This window comes from Carassius carassius, chromosome 28, assembly GCF_963082965.1.
Source record: "Carassius carassius chromosome 28, fCarCar2.1, whole genome shotgun sequence".
In the NCBI taxonomy this organism is placed as follows: domain Eukaryota; kingdom Metazoa; phylum Chordata; class Actinopteri; order Cypriniformes; family Cyprinidae; genus Carassius; species Carassius carassius.
In genome coordinates this window covers 26,722,861-26,745,547 of record NC_081782.1, presented here as the reverse complement: position 1 = coordinate 26,745,547, position 22,687 = coordinate 26,722,861, and the positions used below count along the sequence as shown (strand labels likewise).

Here is a 22,687-nt window from a genome sequence, read left to right as displayed (position 1 = left end):
AATGTCCGATCTTGCCCAAACTTCACATTTGTGATAAAGGTCCTGGCCTGAACAGATCTGAAGGCCAATATTCCATTGGGTGTGGCAAAATGGCTCGATAGCGCCACCTATACACTTTCAACTGAGTGCATATACACTTTCAATGGAGTGCGCCTCAAGCTACGTTTCACGTACATGTACAAAAATCGGTACACACATGTAACACACCAATATCTACGAAAAAGTCTCTTGGTACGAAATCCGAATCCAAACAGGAAGTCAGTTATTTAGAATGTTCTCTGCAAAATTGGTGTTGTTTTTGGCATTTTCAGGGGTTGTACTTTGACGAATTCCTCCTAGAGATTTATTCAGATCAGCATCAAACTTGGTCAGTTAAATCTAAAGGCCTTTGCGATGTTAAATTGCGAAGATCTTGAGATTTCGTTAAAGGGCGTGTCCATGGCGGCCTGACAAATTTCGATGTTTCGTCATGAAAAAGGAAGTTGCTGTAACTCAGACATACAATGTCCAATCTGCCTGAAACTTCACATGTTAGATAAGACTTCTGCCCTTAACAGATCTACATGCCCATATTCAGTTATAGTCATAGCGCCACCTGATGGCAACAGAAAGTGACATGTTTTACGCTGCGACAAACTACTCCTAGAAATCTTTTGACATTAATGTATTTTTTTGTGGTGAGTCTAATCTAAAGGCCTGTGCAATGTTAAATTGTGGAGATCTTCAGTTTTTGTTAAAGGGCGTGTCCATGGCGCCATGACAAAATTTGATGTGTCGCCACAGCAAGAGAAGCTGTCGTAACTCAGGCATAAAATGTTCAATCTTCCCCAGACTCTGCATGTTCGATAAGAGTCCTGGCCTGAACACATCTGAAGGCCAATATTCCATTATAATAATAGTGCCACCTGCTGGCAACAGAAAGATTGGCACATATATGGAATAAACTTTGATATATTCCACTTATATTTATGAGTTTAAATGCATATTTCTCACCGTTCACCTATTTACTAAAGCCACTCGCTGCCGGTGAGCCCGGGTGCGAGGGCCCGTTCATCGCTGCTTGCAGCTTTAATTATTATTATTATTATTATTATTATTATTATTATTCTCTAAGATGAATCGCATTTTTGAGAGCCTAAACATGCTCGAAAAGTCATGAAACTTTGCACACACCTCAGAACTGGCGAAAATTTACGTCTGATATGGGTTTCAGAAGTGGGTGTGGCAAAATGGCTCGACAGCGCCACCTATACACGTTCAACGGTGTGCGCCTCGAGCTACGTATCACGTACATGTATGAAAATTTGTATACACATGTATCTCTCCAATACCTACAAAAAAGTCTCTTGGAGCAAAATCCGAAACCCAACAGGAAGTCGGTTATTTTTAATTTTATGAGCAGATTTTGTGTCATTTTTGTCATTTCCATGCGATGTATTTTAACGAACTCCTCCTAGAGATTAATTCAGATCAACACCAAAGTTGGTATGCCTAATCTAAAGGCCTTTGCTATGTTAAATTGCGAAGATTTTGAGTTTTCGTTAAAGGGTGTGTCCGTGGCGGGCTGGCAAATTTTGATGATTCGCCATGAAAAATGAAGTTGCTATAACTCAGACATACAATGTCCAATGTGCCCAAAACTTCACATGTTTAATAAGACTCCTGACCTGAACATATTTACATGCCCATATTCAGTTATAGTCATAGCGCCACCTATAGGCAACAGGAAGTGACATATTTTACACTTCGACAGACTACTCCTAGATATTTTTTGACATCAATGTCTTTTTTATGGTCAGTCTAATATAAAGGCCTGTGCAATGTTAAATTGTGAAGATCTTGAGTTTTCGTTAAGGGGCGTGTCCATGGCGCCGTGACAAAATTCAAAGTCTCGCCATGGGAATAAAAGATGTTATAACTCAGGCATAAAATGTCCGATCTTCCCCAAACTTCACACGTGTGATAAAAGTCCTGGCCTGAACAGATCTGAAGGCCAATATTCCATCGGGTGTGGCAAAATGGCTCGATAGCGCCACCTATACACTTTCAACGGAGTGCACCTCGAGCTATGTTTCACGTACATGTACAAAAATTGGTACACACATGTAACACAACAATACCTACAAAAAAGTCTCTTGGTACGAAATCCTAATCCCAACAGGAAGTCGATTATTTCGAATTTTCCCTGCAAAATTGGTGTTGTTTTTGCCATTTTCAGTGGTTGTACTTTAACGAACTCCTCCTAGAGATTTATTCAGATGAACACCAAACTTGGTCAGTGTAATCTAAAGCCATTTGCGATGTTAAATTGCGAAGGACTTGAGGTTTCGTTAAAGGGCGTGTCCATGGTGGCCTGACAAATTTCGATGTTTTGCCATGAAAAAGGAAGTTGCTGTAACTCAGACATACAATGTCCAATCTGCCCCAAACTTCATATGTTGCATAAGATTTTTGACCTGAACAAATCTACATGCCAATATTCAGTTATAGTCATAGTGCCACCTATTGGCAACAGGAAGTGAAATATTTTACACTGCGACAAACTACTCCTAGAAATTTTATGACATCAATGTTATTTTTGTGGTCAGTATAATCTAAAGACCTGTGTGATGTTTAGTTGTGAAGATCTTGAGTTTTCGTTAAAAGGCGTGTCCATGGCGCCGTGACGAAGTTTGATGTGTCGCCATGGGAATAAAAGATGTTATAACTCAGGCATAAAATGTCCGATCTTGCCCAAACTTCACATTTGTGATAAAGGTCCTGGCCTGAACAGATCTGAAGGCCAATATTCCATTGGGTGTGGCAAAATGGCTCGATAGCGCCACCTATACACTTTCAACTGAGTGCATATACACTTTCAATGGAGTGCGCCTCAAGCTACGTTTCACGTACATGTACAAAAATCGGTACACACATGTAACACACCAATATCTACGAAAAAGTCTCTTGGTACGAAATCCGAATCCAAACAGGAAGTCAGTTATTTAGAATGTTCTCTGCAAAATTGGTGTTGTTTTTGGCATTTTCAGGGGTTGTACTTTGACGAATTCCTCCTAGAGATTTATTCAGATCAGCATCAAACTTGGTCAGTTAAATCTAAAGGCCTTTGCGATGTTAAATTGCGAAGATCTTGAGATTTCGTTAAAGGGCGTGTCCATGGCGGCCTGACAAATTTCGATGTTTCGTCATGAAAAAGGAAGTTGCTGTAACTCAGACATACAATGTCCAATCTGCCTGAAACTTCACATGTTAGATAAGACTTCTGCCCTTAACAGATCTACATGCCCATATTCAGTTATAGTCATAGCGCCACCTGATGGCAACAGAAAGTGACATGTTTTACGCTGCGACAAACTACTCCTAGAAATCTTTTGACATTAATGTATTTTTTTGTGGTGAGTCTAATCTAAAGGCCTGTGCAATGTTAAATTGTGGAGATCTTCAGTTTTTGTTAAAGGGCGTGTCCATGGCGCCATGACAAAATTTGATGTGTCGCCACAGCAAGAGAAGCTGTCGTAACTCAGGCATAAAATGTTCAATCTTCCCCAGACTCTGCATGTTCGATAAGAGTCCTGGCCTGAACACATCTGAAGGCCAATATTCCATTATAATAATAGTGCCACCTGCTGGCAACAGAAAGATTGGCACATATATGGAATAAACTTTGATATATTCCACTTATATTTATGAGTTTAAATGCATATTTCTCACCGTTCACCTATTTACTAAAGCCACTCGCTGCCGGTGAGCCCGGGTGCGAGGGCCCGTTCATCGCTGCTTGCAGCTTTAATTATTATTATTATTATTATTATTATTATTATTATTATTCTCTAAGATGAATCGCATTTTTGAGAGCCTAAACATGCTCGAAAAGTCATGAAACTTTGCACACACCTCAGAACTGGCGAAAATTTACGTCTGATATGGGTTTCAGAAGTGGGTGTGGCAAAATGGCTCGACAGCGCCACCTATACACGTTCAACGGTGTGCGCCTCGAGCTACGTATCACGTACATGTATGAAAATTTGTATACACATGTATCTCTCCAATACCTACAAAAAAGTCTCTTGGAGCAAAATCCGAAACCCAACAGGAAGTCGGTTATTTTTAATTTTATGAGCAGATTTTGTGTCATTTTTGTCATTTCCATGCGATGTATTTTAACGAACTCCTCCTAGAGATTAATTCAGATCAACACCAAAGTTGGTATGCCTAATCTAAAGGCCTTTGCTATGTTAAATTGCGAAGATTTTGAGTTTTCGTTAAAGGGTGTGTCCGTGGCGGGCTGGCAAATTTTGATGATTCGCCATGAAAAATGAAGTTGCTATAACTCAGACATACAATGTCCAATGTGCCCAAAACTTCACATGTTTAATAAGACTCCTGACCTGAACATATTTACATGCCCATATTCAGTTATAGTCATAGCGCCACCTATAGGCAACAGGAAGTGACATATTTTACACTTCGACAGACTACTCCTAGATATTTTTTGACATCAATGTCTTTTTTATGGTCAGTCTAATATAAAGGCCTGTGCAATGTTAAATTGTGAAGATCTTGAGTTTTCGTTAAGGGGCGTGTCCATGGCGCCGTGACAAAATTCAAAGTCTCGCCATGGGAATAAAAGATGTTATAACTCAGGCATAAAATGTCCGATCTTCCCCAAACTTCACACGTGTGATAAAAGTCCTGGCCTGAACAGATCTGAAGGCCAATATTCCATCGGGTGTGGCAAAATGGCTCGATAGCGCCACCTATACACTTTCAACGGAGTGCACCTCGAGCTATGTTTCACGTACATGTACAAAAATTGGTACACACATGTAACACAACAATACCTACAAAAAAGTCTCTTGGTACGAAATCCTAATCCCAACAGGAAGTCGATTATTCCGAATTTTCCCTGCAAAATTGGTGTTGTTTTTGCCATTTTCAGGGGTTGTACTTTAACGAACTCCTCCTAGAGATTTATTCAGATGAACACCAAACTTGGTCAGTGTAATCTAAAGCCCTTTGCGATGTTAAATTGCGAAGGACTTGAGGTTTCGTTAAAGGGCGTGTCCATGGTGGCCTGACAAATTTCAATGTTTCGCCATGAAAAAGGAAGTTGCTGTAACTCAGACATACAATGTCCAATCTGCCCCAAACTTCACATGTTGGATAAGACTCTTGACCTGAACAGATCTACATGCCAATATTCAGTTATAGTCATAGCGCCACCTATTGGCAACAGGAAGTGAAATATTTTACACTGCGACAAACTACTCCTAGAAATTTTATGACATTAATGTTATTTTTGTGGTCAGTCTAATCTTAAGACCTGTGTGATGTTTAGTTGTGAAGATCTTGAGTTTTCGTTAAAAGGCGTGTCCATGGCGCCGTGACGAAGTTCGATGTGTCACCATGGGAATAAAAGATGTTATAACTCAGGCATAAAATGTCCGATCTTGCCAAAACTTCACATGTGTGATAAGTGTCCTGGCCTGAACAGATCTGAAGGCCAATATTCCATTGGGTGTGGCAAAATGGCTCGATAGCGCCACCTATACACTTTCAACTGAGTGCATATTCACTTTCAACGGAGTGCGCCTCAAGCTATGTTTCACGTACATGTACAAAAATCGGTACACACATGTAACACACCAATATCTACGAAAAAGTCTCTTGGTACGAAATCCGAATCCAAACAGGAAGTCAGTTATTTAGAATGTCCTCTGCAACATTGGTGTTGTTTTTGGCATTTTCAGGGGTTGTACTTTAACGAACTCCTCCTAGAGATTTATTCAGATCAACATCAAACTTGGTCAGTTAAATCTAAAGGCCTTTGCGAAGTTAAATTGCGAAGATCTTGAGATTTCGTTAAAGGGAGTGTCCATGGCGGCCTGACAAATTTTGATGTTTCGCCATGAAAAAGGAAGTTGCTGTAACTCAGACATACAATATCCAATCTGCCCCAAACTTCACATGTTAGATAAGACATCTGCCCTTAACAGATCTACATGCCCATATTCAGTTATAGTCATAGCGCCACCTGCTGGCAACAGGAAGTGACATGTTTTACATTGCGACAATCTACTCCTAGAAATCTTTTGACATTAATGTATTTTTTGTGGTCAGTCTAATCTAAAGGCCTGTGCAATGTTAAATTGTGGAGATCTTCAGTTTTTGTTAAAGGGCGTGTCCATGGCGCCATGACAAAATTTGATGTCTCGCCACAGCAAGAGAAGTAGTTGTAACTCAGGCATAAAATGTTACGATCTTGCCCAACCTTCACAAGTGTGATAAGGGTCATGGCCTGAACACATCTGAAGGCCAATATTCCATTATAATGATAGCACCACCTGCTGACAACAGAAAGATTGGCACATATATGGAATAAACTTTGATATATTCCACTTATATTTATGAGTTTAAATGCATATTTCTCACCGTTCACCTATTTACTAAAGCCACTCGCTGCCGGTGAGCCCGGGTGCGAGGGCCCGTTCATCGCTGCTTGCAGCTTTAATTATTATTATTATTATTATTATTCTTCTCTAAGATGAATCGCATTTTTGAGAGCCTAAACATGCTCGAAAAGTCATAAAACTTTGCACACACCTCAGAACTGGCGAAAATTTACGTCTGATATGGGTTTCAGAAGTGGGTGTGGCAAAATGGCTCGACAGCGCCACCTATACACGTTCAACGGTGTGCGCCTCGAGCTACGTTTCACGTACATGTATGAAAATTGGTATACACATGTATCTCTCCAATACCTACAAAAAGGTCTCTTGAGGCAAAATCCGAAACCCAACAGGAAGTCGGTTATTTTTAATTTTATGAGCAAATTTTGTGTCATTTTTGTCATTTCCATGCGTTGTATTTTAACGAACTCCTCCTAGAGATTAATTCAGATCAACACCAAAGTTGGTATGCCTAATCTAAAGGCCTTTGCGATGTTAAATTGCGAAGATCTTGAGTTTCGTTGAAGGGCGTGTCCGTGGCGGCCTGGCGAATTTCGATGATTCGCCATGAAAAATTAAGTTGCTATAACTCAGATATACAATGTCCAATCTGCCCCAAACTTCGCATGTTAGATAAGACTTCTGCCCTTAACAGATCTACATACCCATATTCAATTATAGTCATAGTGCCACCTGCTGGCAACAGGAAGTGACATACGCTGAGACAAACTACTCCTAGAGATTTTTTGACATTAATGTATTTTTGGGGTCAGTCTAATCTAAAGGCCTGGGTAATGTTAAATTGTGGCAATCTTGAGTTTTTGTTAAAGAGCGTGTCCATGGCAAAAATGACAAAATTTGATGTCTCGCCACAGCAAGAGAAGTTGTTGTAACTCAAAGGCATAAAATGTTTGATCTTCCCCAAACTTCACATGTTCGATAAGAGTGCAGCCCTGAACACATCTGAAGGCCAATATTCCATTATAATGATAGCGCCACCTGCTGGCAACAGAAAGATTGGCACATATATGGAATAAACTTTGATATATTCCACTTATATTTATGAGTTTAAATGCATATTTCTCACCGTTCACCTATTTACTAAAGCCACTCGCTGCCGGTGAGCCCGGGTGCGAGGGCCCGTTCATCGCTGCTTGCAGCTTTAATTATTATTATTCTTCTTCTCCCGAATGAATCACATTTTTGAGGGCTTAAACATGCTCAAAAAGTCATGAAACTTTGCACACACGTCAAACCTGGTGAAAATTTTCGTCTGATATAGGATTCAGAAGAGGGTGTGGCAAAATGGATCGACAGCGCCACCTTTACTAAGAAAATCAACAGCCTTCCAGCTGTGTTTCACATACATGCACGAAAATTGGCACACATATGTAACACACCAATACCTACAAAAAAGACTCTTGGAGCAAAATTCTAAACCCAACAGGAAGTCGGTTATTTTTAATATTATGAGCAAATTTTGGTCATTTCCATGTGTTGTATTTTAACGAACTCCTCCTAGAGATTTCTTCAAATCAACACCAAATTTGGTATGCCTAATCTAAAGGCCTTTGCGATGTTAAATTGCGAAGATCTTGAGTTTTCGTTGAAGGGCGTGTCCATGGCGGCCTGGCGAATTTCGATGATTCGCCATGAAAAATTAAGTTGCTATAACTCAGATATACAATGTCCAATCTGCCCCAAACTTCACATGTTTAATGAGACTCCGAACCTGAACAGATTGACATGCCCATATTCAGTTATAGTCATAGCGCCACCTATTGGCAACATGAAGTGACATATTGTACACTGCGACTAACTACTCCTAGAAATTTTATGACATCAATGTCTTTTTTGTGGTCAGTCTAATCTAAAGGCCTGTGCGATGTTAAGTTGTGAAGATCTTGAGTTTTCGTTAAAAGGCGTGTCCATGGTGCCGTGACGAAGTTCGATGTCTCGCCATGGGTATAAAAGATGTTATAACTCAGGCATAAAATGTCCGATCTTCCCCAAACTTCACATGTGTGATAAGAGTCCTGTCCTGAACACATCTGTAGGCGAATATTCCATCGGGTGTGGCAAAATGGCTCGATAGCGCCACCTATACATTTTCAACATAACGCGCCTCGAGCTCCGTTTCACATACATGTAGAAAAATTGGTACACACATGTAACACACCAATACCTACAAAAAAGTATCTTTGTACGAAATCCGAATCCCAACAGGAAGTCGGTTATTTAGAATTTTCTCTGCAAAATTGGCGTTGTTTTTGCCATTTTCAGGGGTTGTACTTTAACGAACTCCTCCTAGAGATTTATTCAGATCAACACCAAACTTGGTCAGTTAAATCTAAAGGCCTTTGCGATGTTAAATTGCGAAGGACTTGAGGTTTCGTTAAAGGGCGTGTCCATGGCTGCCTGACAAATTTCGATGTTTCGCCATGAAAAAGGAAGTTGCTGTTACTCAGACATACAATGTCCAATCTGCCCCAAACTTCACATGTTAGATAAGACTTCTGCCCTTAACAGATCTACATGCCCATATTCAGTCATAGTCATAGTGCCACCTGCTGGCAACAGGAAGTAAAATATTTTACACTGCGACAAACTACTCCTAGAAATTTTATGACATCAATGTTATTTTTGTGGTCAGTCTAATCTAAAGACCTGTGTGATGTTAAGTTGTGAAGATCTTGAGTTTTCGTTAAAAGGCGTGTCCATGGCGCCGTGACGAAGTTCGATGTGTCGCCATGGGAATAAAAGATGTTATAACTCAGGCAAAAAATGTCCGATCTTGCCCAAACTTCACACGTGTGATAAGGGTCCTGGCCTGAACAGATCTGAAGGCCAAAATTCCATTGGGTGTGGCAAAATGGCTCGATAGCGCCACCTATACATTTCAACTGAGTGCATATACACTTTCAACGGAGTGCGCCTCAAGCTATGTTTCACGTACATGTACAAAAATCGGTACAAACATGTAACACACCAATATCTACGAAAAAGTCTCTTGGTACGAAATCCGAATCCAAACAGGAAGTCAGTTATTTAGAATGTTCTCTTCAAAATTGGTGTTGTTTTTGGCATTTTCAGGGGTAATACTTTAACGAACTCTTCCTAGAGATTTATTCAGATCAACATCAAACTTTGTCAGTTAAATCTAAAGGCCTTTGCGAAGTTAAATTGGGAAGATCTTGAGATTTCGTTAAAGGGAGTGTCCATGGCGGCCTGACAAATTTTGATGTTTCGTCATGAAAAAGGAAGTTGCTGTGACTCAGACGTACAATGTCCAATCTGCCCCAAACTTCGTATGTTAGATAAGACTTCTGCCCTTAACAGATCTACATGCCCATATTCAATTATAGTCATAGCGCCACCTGCTGGCAACAGGAAGTGACATATTTTACGCTGAGACAAACTACTCCTAGAGATTTTTTGACATTAATGTATTTTTGTGGTCAGTCTAATCTAAAGGCCTGTGTAATGTTAAATTGTGGCAATCTTGAGTTTTTGTTAAAGAGCGTGTCCATGGCAAAAATGACAAAATTTGATGTCTCGCCACAGCAAGAGAAGTTGTTGTATCTCAGGCATAAAATGTTCAATCTTCCCCAAACTTCACATGTTCGATAAGAGTGCAGCCCTGAACACATCTGAAGGCCAATATTCCATAATGATAGCGCCACCTGCTGGCAACAGTAAGATTGGCACATATATGGAATAAACATTGATATATTCTACTTATATTTATGAGTTTAAACGCATATTTCTCACCGTTCACCTATTTACTAAAGCCACTTGCTGCCGGTGAGCCCGGGTGCGAGGGCCCGTTCATCGTTGCTTGCAGCTTTAATTCTTCTTCTTCTTCTTCTCCCGAATGAATCACATTTTTGAGGGCTTAAACATGCTCAAAAAGTCATGAAACTTTGCACACACGTCAAACCTGGTGAAAATTTTCGTCTGATATAGGATTCAGAAGAGGGTTTGGCAAAATGGCTCGATAGCACCACCTATACTAAGAAAATCAACAGGCTTCCAGCTATGTTTCACGTACATGCACGAAAATTGGCACACATATGTAACACACCAATACCTACAAAAAAGACTCTGGGAGCAAAATTCTAAACCCAACAGGAAGTCGGTTATTTTTAATATTATGAGCAAATTTTGTTTAATTTTGGTCATTTCCATGTGTTGTATTTTAACGAAGTCCTCCTAGAGATTTCTTCAAATCAACACCAAATTTGGTATGCTTAATCTAAAGGCCTTTGCGATGTTAAATTGCTAAGATCTTGAGTTTTCGTTGAAGGGCGTGTCCGTGGCGGCCTGGCGAATTTCGATGATTCGCCATGAAAAATGAAGTTGCTATAACTCAGACATACAATGTCCAATCTGCCCCAAACTTCACATGTTTGATGAGACTCCGAACCTGAACAGATTGACATGCCCATATTCAGTTATAGTCATAGCGCCACCTATTGGCAACAGGAAGTGAAATATTTTACACTGCGACAAACTACTCCTAGAAATTTTATGACATTAATGTTATTTTTGTGGTCAGTCTAATCTAAAGACCTGTGTGATGTTAAGTTGTGAAGATCTTGAGTTTTCGTTAAAAGGCGTGTCCATGGCGCCGTGATGAAGTTCGATGTGTCGCCATGGGAATAAAAGATGTTATAACTCAGGCATAAAATGTCCGATCTTGCCCAAACTTCACATGTGTGATAAGGCTCCTGGCCTGAACAGATCTGAAGGCCAATATTCCATTGGGTGTGGCAAAATGGCTCGATAGCGCCACCTATACAATTTCAACTGAGTGCAAATACACTTTCAACGGAGTGCACCTCGAGCCATGTTTCACGTACATGTACAAAAATCGGTACACACATGTACCACACCAATATCTACAAAAAAGTCTCTTGGTACGAAATCCGAATCCCAACAGGAAGTCGGTTATTTAGAATTTTCTCTGCAAAATTGGAGTTGTTTTTGTCATTTTCAGGGGTTGTACTTTAACGAACTCCTCCTAGAGATTTATTCAGATCAACACCAAACTTGGTCAGTTAAATCTAAAGGCCTTTGCGATGGTAAATTGCGAAGATCTTGAGGTTTCATTAAATGGCGTGTCCATGGTGGCCTAACAAATTTCGATGTTTCGCCATGAAAAAGGAAGTTGCTGTAACTCAGACACACAATGTCCAATCTGCCCCAAACTTCACATGTTAGATAAGACTTCTGCCTTTAACAGATCTACATGCCCATATTCAGTTATAGTCATAGCGCCACCTGCTGGCAACAGGAAGTGACATGTTTTACGCTGCGACAAACTACTCCTAGAAATCTTTTGACATTAATGTATTTTTTTGTGGTCAGTCTAATCTAAAGGCCTGTGCAATGTTAAATTGTGGAGATCTTCAGTTTTTGTTGAAGGGCGTGTCCATGGCGCCATGACAAAATTTGATGTCTCGCCACAGCAAGAGAAGTTGTTGTAACTCAGGCATAAAATGTTCAATCTTCCCCAGACTCTGCATGTTCGATAAGAGTCCTGGCCTGAACACATCTGAAGGCCAATATTCCATTATAATGATAGCGCCACCTGCTGGCAACAGAAAGATTAGCACATATATGGAATAAACATTGATATATTCCACTTATATTTATGAGTTTAAATGCATATTTCTCACCGTTCACCTATTTACTAAAGCCACTCGCTGCCGATGAGCCCGGGTGCGAGGGCCCATTCATCGCTGCTTGCAGCTTTAATTATTATTATTATTATTATTATAATACTTCTCCGAAAAGAATCGCATTTTTGAGAGCCTAAACATGCTCGAAAAGTCATGAAACTTTGCACACACCTCAGAACTGGTGAAAATTTACGTCTGATATGGGTTTCATAGGTGGGTGTAGCAAAATGGCTCGACAGCGCCACCTATACACGTTCAATAAAATAAAATATAGCAAAAAAACGAAACCTTGCGATTTTTGAATTTTGGTGTTCATTCGACTTGGCATAAGCCAAGGATTCAAAGGAAAAATAATTGTACTTTTGTGGCTTACAGTTTAAAAGTTATTAGCATAAAAACATTTAATCTTTGGACAAGTGGTGGCACTAGAGAGTTGGAGTCAGACTCTCTAAACGTGCTGTGGTTAATGCTGATATTGTCCTCTATCAGTGTGCCAAATTGCACAACTTTCCCGCAAGCGGTTCTATGGGCTGCCATAGACTTGCGGCGGAAGAAGAAACAGAATAATAAATATAGCTGCAAGCAACAATTACGGGGCCAAGCACTCCAACGGCAAATGTAGGAGCTAAGCATGGCATGGAGCATCACACGAAGTGCAACAATGAGCAATTAAACCAATATTAGGATGATTGTAATTGAAATGGGTGAAAAATCATGAATAAAACCACTAGTAATAAGATTAAATGGCCTTTTGACCAATAGGTGGCCCTGTTATCAAATCAATTTGGTGTACTCTGTGTGACTTGTCAATGACACACACAAAGTTTGGTGTCAATATGCCAAAGCATTGCAGAGATACAGCCTCAAGTGTCATTTTGGCATTGTGCTTCAAATTCGTCGCTGTTGTATGCAAGAACGGCTTTGTCTATCGACACAAAATCCATAACATTTTGTCAGCACAGTCTGAAGATCATCTGATTCAAATTTGGTGAAAATCGGACATATGGTTGATGAGGAGTTTGAAAAAGTAGGTTTTCAACATAAATCAAAATAGCGGACAGGAAGCTCGGCTTACTATGGCATATTTGGTATCTATGTTGTCGGCATAAGCCAGGGAATACTTTGAGACCAGTTTGCAATAGGCTAATGCATTAAAAGTTATTAGCATTTTTATAAGTGTAATTATTCATAGTTAATGAATGGTTCATTACTCTTGACCAATAGGTGGCGCTGTTACCAAATGTATGTGTCATGGTCAGTGTGAGGTGCCGACAACACATACAAAGTTTGGTGCAAATATGTCAAAGCATTGCTGAGATACAGCCTCAAATGCATTTTGGCACCCATCCAGCAAATTCGTTGATGCGCTAAATGAGAACCGTTTCGTATATCGACACGAAATCCATAGAAATGCCAAGTCAAATAAACCTCAAAATTCAAAAATCGCAAGGTTTAGTTTTTTCGCTATTTTAAATTTTTCTAAAAACCTACTTTTTCGAACTTGTCCTAGACGGTTAGTCCAATTTTCACGAAAATTGACTCAGATCATCTTCAGACCATGCTGGCAAAAAGTTATAGAATTCAAGTTGATTCGTCCAACCGTTGTCGAATGACACGTGAACAAATTTGACGAAAAGCAGTGTTTCGACGCAGCGCCACCTAGTGGTCAAGAGATATGAAAAATGCATATGTTGGCTTATATCTTCTGAATGGTATGGCCAAAAATCACACAACTGGTCTCTTTAGATTCAGTGACTCATGTCGAGTCGTACGATATCCAATTTTCCCGTGTCAGCCATTTTAGGCGTCGGCCATTTTGAGTTATGTTTTAAAATGCTGTATTTTTTTAACGCAGCACCGTATCATTTCGAAAATAATTACAAAAATTTTCGGCTCCATGCCCTGAAGGTACTCAAAAAGTTTGGTGGCAGCACTACCTTGTGGTCAAGAGTTATAATGAAATATCACAAAAATGTTAATAACATTTGAATAAATTAGACATTTAAATGATAATCGTCTCTCTATATTCTGTGGGTCATGCCGAGAGCATCGATACCAATTATGCAAAAATTGGCCATACTTCCTGTCCGCCATTTTGATTAATATTGAAACCTACTACTAAGAATCCTAGCGGATACAATAGGTGCCTACGCACCTTCAGTGCTTGGCCCCTAATAAATGAAATGTGAAGTTAAAACACATTAAATGTGGCATTTACCACGTTTTTTACCACAGTAACTGTAGATTTACTACTTTATATTAATAATCAATACAACAATACAATAATCACCAAACCAGCTATGTTTGTATCACTGTAATGTTAGTGTTTTTTTGTGCTTTTATATGACAGATATCAGTAATCATATGTTCTGTACCATGCTTTTAATAAATTTTAATGTAAATCCAAAAAAATAAAATAAATTAAAAATAAATAAATAATAAAAAAAATATTTTTCCATCTTGCAGTTCATTCATATGTTTATATCTAAATATTTTGCTCACAGATCATTATTAACATTCTGTATATAATTCAATTTTATTTTCTCTCCCCTTTTTTATTATTTGTATTTTTATTTTTAGAAAAGACGTAAAGGAAGCAATCAGCCCAGTGGTGTTTCTGGAGAGGTATTCCTTCAGAAATGGAGAAGACAGAAAGCTGCGGAGGCAGACATTTGCAGCAGTAAGTCTGTGATAGTTTGTCCCTTTTATCAAACATCCCTGCTGTTATCATTTGTACAGCATTTGTTGTTTCTTAAACTGTTGCACTGTCCAAATACCCACACTTGCCATCTTTGCACTTGACCAATTGATTACTTATTTAAAGCAGTGATTCTTTCCTGTATTTGGCCTAGTGTTCTAGTGAGCATGATGACCACAAGTGTGTGTCGAACTTTTCATGACCTGATGACTGTGTTTCCCAATCCTGATCCTGGAGAACCCCAGCACTGCACGGTTTTGGTGTCTCTCTTATCTGACAAACACACTTTTGAGGTCTTGGAGTCTTCACTGATGAGCTGATGAGTTGAATCAGGTGTGTTTGAATAGGGTGACATCTCAAATGTGCAGTGTTGGGGTTCTCCAGGACTAGGATTGGGAGCCACTGCCTTATGGGACACACTTATGTGTTTACAGAGATTTTTAATATCTAATTATCAATTTTCACATACTGTACATTGAACAGCTTTCCATGACCTCTTGTGAGATCTCTGCAAAAAGTCTGACGATTTATACCAAAACATGATGTATGATGGTGTGGGATTACAAATGTATAAAAAATTTTTAATTTAGGTTCCAATATAATAGTAGACACTTTGGGGTAATAAAACTGACATTCTGAGATGATCAAGACAAGCAGGCCAGGTTCCTGAGACATTAACCTTTTGTCTTCATGCACTTCCTGACGATTGGGCAAGGTCCCAAGATAAAGGTACCTGCTAAACTCAAGGCACAGCTGTGCCTTTGTCTCTATGATAATGTGAAGGTATCAGCGATACTGTCAGGCAGCTCTGTATTTAAAAGATAACTTTTATGCTGACAAGATCAAAGATGAGAAAATGGCCAGTATCAGGCTGATCCCTGTATTGCATTTGCATGCTTTGTTTAGGCTGTCTCCACCTCTGTGTATCCCACCCCCTTAAAATGTATAAAAACTACAATGTATTAAGGACAAGTAAGACTTTTGATGACTGCAGCGCCACGCAGAGCGTTCTCAATAAAGAATCCTGCTGAAGATTACCCAAGAGTCTCCTGGTCTTCGTTTCTGAGTTCCCAACAATGGGATACACTAAGCGTTGTATAGTGCTCCGGAGCAGTATTGGAGAGGTTTAGTGTGTGTTAAGGACGCTGTCACTGCAGTCACCCGGATCCAGTACATATCCAAACCAGATGGTGGATCAGCACCTAGAAAAGACCTCTACTGCCCTGAAAGACAGCGGAGACCAGGACAACTAGAGCCCCAGATACAGATCCCCTGTAAAGACCTTGTCTCAGAGGACCACCAGGACAAGACCACAGGAAACAGATGATTCTTCTGCACAATCTGACTTTGCTGCAGCCTGGAATTGAACTACTGGTTTTGTCTGGTCAGAGGAGAACTGGCCACCCAACTGAGCCTGGTTTCTCCCAAGGTTTTTTTCTCCATTCTGTCACTGATGGAGTTTCGGTTCCTTGCCGCTGTCACCTCTGGCTTGCTTAGTTGGGGTCACTTCATCTACAGCGATATCGTTGACTTGATTGCAAATAAATGCAAAAACACTATTTAACTGAACAGAGATGACATCACTGAATTCAATGATGAACTGACTTTAACTATCATTTTGCATTATTGACTCACTGTTTTCCTAATGAATGTTGTTCAGTTGCTTTGACGCAATGTATTTTGTTTAAAGCGCTATATAAATAAAGGTGACTTGACTTGACTTCATTCATTCATTCATTCTTTCTGTTTTTATTCCTAGAGTTCAAATGGTAGAGAATGGTAAATCACAAAAACACAAATGTGAACAATTTTAACTTTAAAACACAATGTAATATACAATGTAAATTTTAGAAGCACATGATTTGATTAGTAAATATATTTGTCTTTAGTCAAAAAAAATCTAAATCATAAAAATATGTCTTATATTTAATGAGAGGAATCTGTCTGTTAGATGGGATACAACTGCGACTGCTGGGCATGTGCACATCAATATTGCCCATTTTTTGTCAAGCTGAACAACGGAGGAAGGTGTAGACGTTAATAAAACAGAATCTAATAAGTAGCAAATTTAATCTAATGTTAACCGAATCTATCCCTTCAGCCGAAAAATTAAAGACATCTGTTATAAATGGATAAGGAAGTGTGACACCGCTACTCAGCTTTGATGTCATTGGCTGTGAATTTCCAGGACAGTCTGTGGTTGGACGATCTTTTAACCCATACCCAACAGCGCATCATGTTAAAAAGTATGTTTTGCTGTATGGGCATGTGCACATCAATATTGCCCAATTTTTGTCAAGCTGAACAATGGAGGAAGGTGTAGACGTTAATAAAACAGAATATAATAAGTAGCAAATTTAATCTAATGTTAACCGAATCTATCCCTTCAGCCGAAAAATTAAAGACATCTGTTATAAATGGATAAGGAAGTGTGACGCCGCTGCTCAGCTTTGATGTCATTGGCTGTGAATTTCCAGGACAGTCTGTGGTTGGACGATCTTTTAACCCATACCCAACAGCGCATCATGTTAAAAAGTATGTTTTTTAGCGAGATCCTAACCCTAACCCTAAGCATAAATTCAATGAACTACAAAAAACAGCGCTTAGTTTTGCCTTTCCATAGATAGAATGACGGAGGCTTGTGTGTAATGTAGTTTAAAACTTTTTATTAACAAAACGAAATATTCAATTCAATTCAAGTTTATTTGTATAGCGCTTTTTACAATACAAATCATTACAAAGCAACTTTACAGAAAATTATGTTTCTACAATATTTAGTAGTAGCTAGTAGTTTGTGCACGTTTGACAGGATTTTAGAAAAATAAAAATAATAATAATAATACAAGACGTAGTCAGCTAGATGATGAACTATCAATATTATTAATTAATAGTAATTATAGGATGCAGTCACACATGTAGCAATAATTGTTAGTTCTGTTTGTTGATTCAAGGTTAGCATCATCTGGGGTCCTCTGAGGGTCAGCATCATCTCATCACAATTTATTCACATTGTGGTACTTCACTATTACACAAGGACATACTACTATATATACATATATATAAACTAATTAGCAAAAATCTATGTAAAAATGTCCTCCTCACCCCCGTATCTGGCTCCTCATGTGCTGGACATCAGTAATGTACATGCTCTTGGTTTTAATGCAGTACAAGATCCACGTTGATCATTCCTGCTACATTCTCAGTTATCCCTCAAGTGTTTGTAACAATAAAGCCCATGGCACCATCTTGTAATGCAAAATAATTAATCTCGTAACTCCCTTTTTTTTTACAAAATAATTGCATATTTGTTACTAAAATATAAAAAATAACTTTCTGGTGTACTGATGTCCCAGATGTTATTAATCAGATCAAAAATGTTTATGTCTTAAGTAAAAAATAATCCCAATAATTAATATGTTGTTTTTCCAAGTCTAAAATAAACACATACAGTATGAGCCTACCTAGTAAAATGATGTATTTACCAAGAATCTTCAGAACACAATATTCACCATTTTCATTTTATTGAAGCATAGACTATAAAGTTGATAAAGTAGCATCAAGACAAATAAGAGTAAAGGAAAATAATTATCATCAAAAATACATTAACCTCATATATTAATCAGTTCACACAGATGATAATCAGTCAACTGTGATACAGATCATGTGATACATATAAGACATTTGATACTGTTTCAGAAAATAATGATTCTCATCATCACATCTAAACTGGTTTCATCTGCCCATCATGATCTTCTTCTCTCGTGTCTGGAAAACAGTTTGTGGTTGATATACAGCACTGATGTGGTGTAGCTTGTTCTCAGCCAGAGGATCTCTCAGTCCTAACATCCCAGACCTGGTCAAAGTGTAACAAACAATCCAGATGAAGTTGTTTAATGGACAGAGAGCTCAGCTTATGTTCTGCGTGATTTTAGCAGGGTGAGCAACTATGACCCTTGTAGTACTGTACACTTCCTATTCTTCAAGCTGCTTTAAAACCTTTTGAGAAGCTTTTTCTTTGAAGACAATTTACCACATCCTCTTCTTTCAGTCCTTTCAAGAGCATCACTTGGTCAAAACCCCTCATTTGGCTGATGAGATCATCTGTACAAATTAAAATACTGCAATAAAAATTCATTCTGCAAGAATTAAGAAAAAGTTACAGAGGCAAAGGACTTGCTCATGAGACTGCATTTGCATGTGTAGTTCTCAGAGAGTGGAGTGTTTGCCACTAGAATTCATCTATTGTTGCAGTAAATGTGTCTTTTTTCCTCTAGAATCTTTCTCCAAAGTTCCTGACTTCTCTCACAAATGTGTTTTAGTCTGTGCAGTGTAAGGCCTGGCTTCAAACCAATCTACTATCAATTCACAATTTATAACACAACATATACAAAACAATGAAATAATGTCAATTGGTGTTTATATCAACTAAACCAATTTCATGTTACTTGTCTGCTATTAAAACAGGTGGTGTGTTTTTAAAAACATAAGATTAAAAATGTCCAGTCAGACTTTGCTAACATGCTGTAATTGTAATAGTATAAAAAAAAATAAAAAATCAAGGCTGATCATCATAAAGTGCTGTATGACACAGCATTGCTTCAACACACACATACCAGAGGACTTCTGTTTGTTTGAGCACAAGATGACCATCTTCATTCCTCATCCTGAGCAAATAATTTCCTTGGTCTTCCTTCTCTTCTGTGAAACAAGATAATCTCTACTTACTCTGGGTGCAATTAATATTGCTCATTAAACATATAATTAAGTTAATTTAAAATAAGATTCAGACCAGAGCATTTGGTAAGTAAATGTTGATTTAAAAATATTCTAAACAAATGTACCTGGGAAGAGCTAATCATAGCAAGATTCGCTGAGACTCAGTAATAGCTCTTTTAGTTTTTAGGAAGGTTTTTGAGGGTTGGCTCTTAAAAGAGCTGTTGAGCTCAATATTGTAGATTGTAGCATTATCTGCAAACAATCCTGTAAGACAGAAAGGAAGGAAATATTATTAATTACGTGCAACTTATACATTACATTGGGTTTTGTTTATCCCATCATACATCATGTTTTCTTATAAATCGTCAGACTTTTTGCAGAGACTTACAAGAGGTCTAGGAAAGCTGTCCAATGTACAGTATGTGAAAATTGATAATTAGATATTAAAAATCTCTGTAAACACATAAGTGTGTCCCATAAGGCAGTGGCTCCCAATCCTGGTCCTGGAGAACCCCAACACTGCACATTTGAGATGTCACCCTATTCAAACACCTGATTCAACTCATCAGCTCATCAGTGAAGACTCCAAGACCTCAAAAGTGTGTTTGTCAGATAAGAGAGACTCCAAAACTGTGCAGTGCTGGGGTTCTCCAGGATCAGGATTGGGAAACACAGTCATCAGGTCATGAAAAGTTCGACACACACTTGTGGTCATCATGCTCACTAGAACACTAGGCCAAATACAGGAAAGACGTCAAATAAGTAATCAAGTGGTCAAGTGCAAAGATGGCAAGTGTTGATATTTGGACAGTGCAACAGTTTAAGAAACAACAAATGCTGTACAAATGATAACAGCAGGAATGTTTGATAAAAGGGACAAACTATTTTTTTGGTGATTATTGTATTGTTGTATTGATTATTAATATAACATAGTAAAACTACAGTTACTGTGGTAAAAACATGGTAAATGTCCCGTTTACTGTGTTTTAACTTCACATTTCATTTATTACTATTGTAAGTGTCGTAATTACCATGATTTTACTACAAATAAAACTTACATCATTGAACCTGAAATTAATATAGCTTATCACCCACGGCCCACTGTGAGTGCAGTTGGGATCCAGCCATTGCAGTATACTTACTAGTGTCCTGGTACACCATAACTCCACCACTTCCAACCCCCGTCCATCACCCCATTACCTACCTGTTGTATACCCAGCTCACTGTGGATGAGATGCCATGAAAAACAATTACATACATTCTATACTCATCAGATGAGATCTGGAACACACACTTTATAGGACATATAGAATACACTAATTGAGAGTTGGATTGTGTTTTGAAAAAAAAATGTGTGAATGTTCATAGTCAAATTGTTCAGAACATCTTGTGTCAGGAGCCACTTTTATTTGTTGGGGAGTGTGTGATACACCCTTATGTGATAACACAATTTAGTGTTTATGTGATCACACGCAGTGTTTATTAGATTTAAACTTTTATTGTTTAGGACAATATTAATGTAGGGGGAACCAAAGAAAGCGGAACCAAAGTGCGGGTATCGTTGCACTGCGGTGCCTAGATGATGGACGCCTTCCTCTTCTCTCATACAGAGATTTGTAGACGAAGATGGCAGTTCGCTCTTTCACTCACTGATTACATGATTCTGTTTTCCAGGTTCATACTCTGTAAAAACAATGAAAAGAACTGTTTCCTCCTGAAGTGTATGTGGTGCATTGAAACTGTGATGATTTGGTTATGGAATTTTTCATGTGTGAGGCCGAGTTAAAAAGCCGCATTTATAATCACGGGAAAAGGGTTTTGTAATAATGGTGCTAGCGGCAGTATATCCGATGTGTATTGTGGCTAAATGTGTGAATAGGTGCATTTGTGTCCTCACTCCCTGGTAATGCTTTATTTTGTGTTTGTATGGTATCCTGACAGGTTATACATTTTTAATTTCACTGTTAAAAGAAGAGAGGTATGTTGTTTAAAATTAAAAAAGGAGTTATTACTAAAGTGATACAGAAGCAGTTAGGTGTCTGGTCTGTGTTTCATGATGTGTTATAAGTTAAACAGTTTTCCTTGTGTGTATGATTCATGTTGTGACTCTAAAGTCATTTAAATATTCATTTACAGCCAAAGGGGGTTTTTGATTCACATTGTTATAGTGGTATTATGGTGGATTTCTGGAGTTAAAAAGAAAACAAAAAAAAGACATGATTATTTTGTGAGTGTGAAAGAAGTCATCCACTGATATATGGAGAGTAAACGAAAAAAACTGTATTGAGGTGTTTAAATTGAAATTAACAAATGGACACTGAAACTGAAACATGTTTACACTAAGGGAATGTTATTGTTTTGTACAATGATTTAAAAAATTTGTAATAATGATACAGAGATTTGTAGATGAAGATGGCGGTTCGCTCTTTCACTCTCTGATTCCATGATTCTGTTTTCCAGGGCTGACATCTAGGAGAGTTGAGAGTAGTGAACCCCAGTCAAAATCATTTGTTACTCCAGTTACACTATTTGTAACTCGTAACAGAGGCAACACAAGTAATATAATGAAACATTTACTAACAAAACATAACATCTACCTCAAGCAATGATCTGTATACGTCTTGCACCTCTAGCTCCAACTGCAACTAGTGAGACACATTCACATCAAATGTCAATTCGGTGGTAGAGTTACAGTCATGAGATACTGCACTTATTTGCAGTCACAAAAGTACATTATTTGCATGTGTTCTAAGGCCTTGCTAGGGAAACGTTTTATTCACATGCTGTTCTAACAAGTGCTTATTTAGACCGCATCCCTTCGAAGTGTCCATACACTAAAATCTTGGTCAAACAGCACCTGATTATATAGTTATATTAGTTATTTTCTGATTGTACTAATACTGTCTTACAAGGTTAACATATAAACAAAGTTAATTATGTATAAAGTGAAAGTAAATAGGCAAGAGAGAAATGGGTGTGTGCATTTTTTAAAGGGACAGTACTAAACATACTGCTGGGGTCCAGCAACTGTTTAGTTTCCCACATTCTTCAAAATAACTTATGTTCAAGTGAGTGAGTAAATAATGACACAATTTTCATTTTTGGGTGAACTATTCCTTTAATGCTAATAAAATAAAACA

At 38.4% G+C, this 22,687-nt stretch overlaps 1 long non-coding RNA gene across 1 annotated transcript; it reads right to left on the bottom strand.

Annotated features, from left to right (window-relative positions):
* Positions 1–18,815: 18,815 nt before the first annotated feature.
* LOC132108507 (uncharacterized) lies at positions 18,816–19,776 on the bottom strand. The gene is made up of 3 exons (XR_009424462.1): positions 19,673–19,776; positions 19,445–19,529; positions 18,816–18,932 (listed from the first exon to the last, which is right to left on the bottom strand). It is a non-coding gene; the product is annotated as an uncharacterized LOC132108507 (long non-coding RNA).
* Between the last annotated feature and the right edge of the window lie 2,911 nt (positions 19,777–22,687).